The 4,710-nt window shown below is 40.6% G+C and overlaps 1 pseudogene; it reads right to left on the bottom strand.

Annotated features, from left to right (window-relative positions):
• Nucleotides 1–1,955: 1,955 nt before the first annotated feature.
• Nucleotides 1,956–2,189, bottom strand: LOC102839874 (annotated as a pseudogene).
• Nucleotides 2,190–4,710: the final 2,521 nt, after the last annotated feature.

Here is a 4,710-nt window from a genome sequence, read left to right as displayed (position 1 = left end):
ACAAAAACACTCAGGAATATATAATAATTAAAACAATCAAAGGGCACATTCTGCAAGTTTGCCTCCTGACTGCCAGCTCTCAGTCCCTCTCTTTCCATGAATCCAGAGTCCTCAGCTGCTCCCTCTCTCCATGTCCCCATCTCTGCCTCCATCTCCGGTGTTACTGCTTCTCTGGATTAGGGGCCCGCATTCTGCTTGTGCTCTTTTCCCTTGATGGTCCTAGGGTCCTCTGTTTCTAGACTGTAAGATTAACTACTCCCCCCTCTTGGTTACAAAACTTCTGCCTTTACAGTTGTGACAGTTGCAATTCGTCATGATAACAATTATTCACTATTGAATCCTAAGAATCTTTTCCCCATCTCTTTTTACCAGCCCTTTCTAGAAAAGATGAAAACTATTCAATGGGGACTCTACCTTCCCCCACACACTGTTTTTTGTGGGTTTTTTTGGTTTATAAAATGTAATTTTATTTTCAGTTACTCTGCTGTTACATAGGGTATAATATTTTCACAAGACTTTTTTGGGACTACAGTCAATGATAAGCAACACACACAATAGTGTTCCAACTCTCTAACAATTACCCTCTCACATGTGCACAAACCTGCATTGAAAAGTATTAAAGTCTTAGACTTGGACTTGTAGACTTTATGTTTCCCCTTTCTAGTGTATTAAGAAATGACATGCCCTTTAATTATTCAAAGAAATGCTTGTATTCTGGCAGTAACATGCTACTTTATTACAATAGTAAAGTGAATACCAGAACTACAAAGGCAGGAGTGTAAATACATTTTTATTGAGAAGGGAAGTTGTCAATTTAAACAGCAGCAAATGAAGAGTAAACAAGAAAAGTCCCTTTTGTCACCGAGACCCATGACCTTCACAATATATTATGTAGGAGGCATTTCAACATGTGACCCCAAGCCAAAACTGTCAAATGCTTTTCCATTCAGTCAAATACTTCTGGATTCTCACTAAAAAGGAATATATAGTAAAAGCATGGAAAAGTTGCTTACTGAAAGGACACCCCCCAAAGAAAAGTATGGGAAGGAATGTAGAAATTAAGAAATTATGCAGAACACTTTTAACTGTAATTAACTACATTTTCATATCTTCACAGTAATACAAACACAGTCACTTGAAGAACTGGTTTAGGTTACTTAAATACCAGATACATTTTAGTCCTCTACATAAGTGTTTGGAACTTACTCTTTTTGTATGAAATAAAGCTATTAATATTTTCTACAGCAGTAACTGCACACCAGAAGGCCAAGGCAAACACAAGTTAAGGAATGCAGTTTTCCCAAAGCTGCAGTGTGAAGACTATCAACAGTCGTCGGTTCCATACACATGAATGGGTTTCTTTGCTGTAGGAAATCCAAATAGGATGAGGAATGGAGGAGATGTGTACAAAGGTTTCTCCAAGCGGAGAAGGATGACACTTGTAAGCCTTTCATTTTCTGCTCCTTTTGTGGTATGGAGTTCTTCTCCTGCTGTCTGATGTCCATAATGTTTGGTTGTCTCTAAGCAACTGTGTGATGAGGGTGTTGTCTTCTTAGGAGTCTTCATTCAGTGTATTAGGTTCAGCGATGGCCTCATCAAAAGCTGTTTTAGGCTGCATACAGGCAAGCTCTGGGTTATTAAGGATCTCATAGTAAAATACAGAAAAAATCAGAGCCAGCCCCAGGCAAATTGGATTATGTGGGTTGCATCTCCTTCTTGCTTATATCAAATGCCTCCTGCTAAGTTCCCTTATAGAGAATTATCTATAGTTTGTTTTCCATCATCACCACGCGCTACTTTACTTAGGTACGGGAAATAATCTCCTTTCGTTTTCAGATAGAAGACCTTACTCTCTGAATGAATTGCATTGGCTAGTAAATACTTAGCCAACAATTCCAGGACCGTGGTGTAGATGGATCTCAGTTTAGACTCCACTTTCTCCTGATAGTCCATAATCAGCTGCAACTTCTTGTCGGAGGTGTCAGCTTTCTGCTGGATGCTGGAGGTGACCCTCCAGGCGGACCTGCGGCCTCCGACCACGTTCTTGTAGGCCACCGAGAGCAGGTTGCCCTCCTTGTTGGACAGCTCGGCCCCTGCTCCGTCACGGCTTTCATGCTAGTGGCCACGTAGTCGCAGCGCTTGGCCTGCTCGTCCAGCTTGGCCTTGTGGACCAACTTTGTCTTTTCCATAGTGGACGGGCGGGTGGCGACGCTCCAGGAAGGAAGGGGACCAGGAGAAGAGAGCTGGCGAGGCACCAAGGGCGGAGAGAACCAACCCAGATCAGGAAGAACCTTTCTCGAAAGCCTTCACTGTCTCCGCTGCCCCAAAGCGAGTCCCACCACTTCGATCTGCTTTTAGCTTTAGCCAAGGACTCTCCCATCTTAGTCCCCGCCCCCCACACTTAAACTAAGCTACCTCTTGAAAACTTGTAAGTGTAAGCCAGTCACTTCATGCCTTTATCCCGTGCTCCCTTTTTAGGTAGCCAATGTTTAAACTACATGTCCCTATCAACACTCATTGGCCCGGCAGTGTTTCGTTCTGCGTGTGCATAATAAGGTCGCTATGAGTTGGTACCAACTCGATGGCACCTAACAACAACAACAATCAACCCTGTATACACAGAGGGAATAGGATTCATACTTTATATGAAGACTCCTTCCCTCTCAGTTGGTATTTTGAGCTACTACATCCAAAGTATATAGATCATAGAACATGGGAACACTGAATGGTTTAAAATTAAGAAAGGTGTGCGACAGCGTTGTATTCTTTCACCATGCTTATTCAACCTGTATGCTGAGCAAATAATTCAAGAAGCTGGGTTATATGAAGAAAAACATGGCATCAGGATTGAAGGAAGACTCATTAACAATGTGCGATATGCAGATGATACAACCTTGCTTGCTGAAAGCGAAGAGGACTTAAAATACTTAATGATGAAGATCAAAGAGCACAGCCTTCAGTATGGATTGCATTTCAATGTAAAGAAAACAAAAATCCTCACCACTGGACCAATAAACAACATTCTTATAAACCGAGAAAAGATTGAAGCTGTCAAAGGACTTCATTCTTCTTGTATCAACTATCAACACTCATCAAAGCAGCAGTCAGAAATCAAATTACATATTGCATTAGGCAAATCTGCTGCACAAGACCTTTTTAAAATGTTCAAGAGCAAAGATGTCAGCTTGAGGACTGAGGTGAGCATGACCCAAGCCATGGTATTTGCAATAACCTCATATGAATGTGAAAGCTGGACAGTGAATAAGGAAGACCACAGAGGAATTGATGCTTTTGAGTTATGGTGTTGGAGGAGAATATTGAAAGTGCCATGGGCTGCCAAAAGAACCAACGCATCTGTGTTGGAAGAAATGTAGTCAGAATGCCCCTTGAGGTCAGGATGGCCAAACTTTGTCTCTCATACTTTGGACATATTGTCAGGAGGGAACAGTCATTGGAGAAGGATATCATGTTAGTTAATGTGGAGGGTCAGAGAAAACGAGGATGACCCCCAGTGAGATGGATTGGCAAAATGGCAGCATCAATGGGCTCAATCGTGACAACAATAGTGAGGCTGGCCCAGGACCGGGCAGTGTTTCGTTCTGTTGTACATAGGGTTGCTATGAGTCAGTACCGACTTGACGGCACTTAACAACAACAACAACATCCATAGTGTAGATCAAGTTAATCAAATCTATGCCCATTTTTAAACTGTGATGTTTGTCTTATGGTTGTTGCATTGTATGAGTTCTTTATATATTCTCTGTACAAGTCCTTTATCAGATATTTGATTTGAAATATATTTTTGCAATCTGTGTGTTGTCTTTGTACTTTCTGTTGGTATACTGTTCTAGTTAGGTGCCATTCAGTGAGTTCCGACTCCTAGAGAAGCCCAATGCACAGCAGAACAAAGCGGTTCACTGTCCTGTGCCTTCCTCACAATTAGTGTTACACTTGCCACTGCTACTGTGTCAGTACGTCTCATTGATGAAGCACAAAATAGGAGTCCTTTGAACGATGCCCTTTCAATCAAAATTAAGCAAAATAATATCATTTGAAGCACAGAATAGTATATCTACTTTCTCTTTTGTAGCTCATGTTTTCAGTGTCATATCTAAGAATCCCTTCTCAAATTCATGGTCATGAAGAGTTACACCTTTGTTTTCTTTGAATAATTTTATAGTCATAGCTCTTATATTTAGCTCTTCGATCTATTTTGAATCATTTATTACATAGGTGAGAGGTTGGGGTTCAACTACTTTCTTTTGTGCATAGTTATCCAGTTGTCTAAGCAAAATTTGTCTAAAAAACTATTGCATTCCCATTGAATGGTGTTGACACCCTTGTCAAAAACCAGTTGATTGTGGAAGTATTGGTTTTTTTCTTATTTCTATTCCATGAATCTGGATGCTTATTGTATTCATTAACACTTCCTAGTACCTTTGCTTTGTAGTAGGTCTTGAAATCAGGAAGCCTGAGTTTCTCCTACTTTGTTCTTTTTCAGATTGGTTTCACTATACTGAGTCCTTTCCAATTCCATATGAACTTTAGAATTAGTTTGTCAACTTCCAAAGGAAGTCAGCTGAGATTCTAATAGGGATTGTGTTGCATCTATAGATCAGTTTGGGAACTACTGCCATGTTAACACTATTAAATCTTCCAATCCATGAACATGAGATGTTTTCCCATTTACTTAGCTCTTTGGAACTTTCT

The sequence above is a fragment of the Chrysochloris asiatica genome, unplaced genomic scaffold (genome assembly GCF_000296735.1).
Source record: "Chrysochloris asiatica unplaced genomic scaffold, ChrAsi1.0 scaffold00005, whole genome shotgun sequence".
Classification (NCBI taxonomy): Eukaryota; Metazoa; Chordata; class Mammalia; order Afrosoricida; family Chrysochloridae; genus Chrysochloris; species Chrysochloris asiatica.
This window is presented reverse-complemented; position numbering and strand designations above follow the sequence as displayed.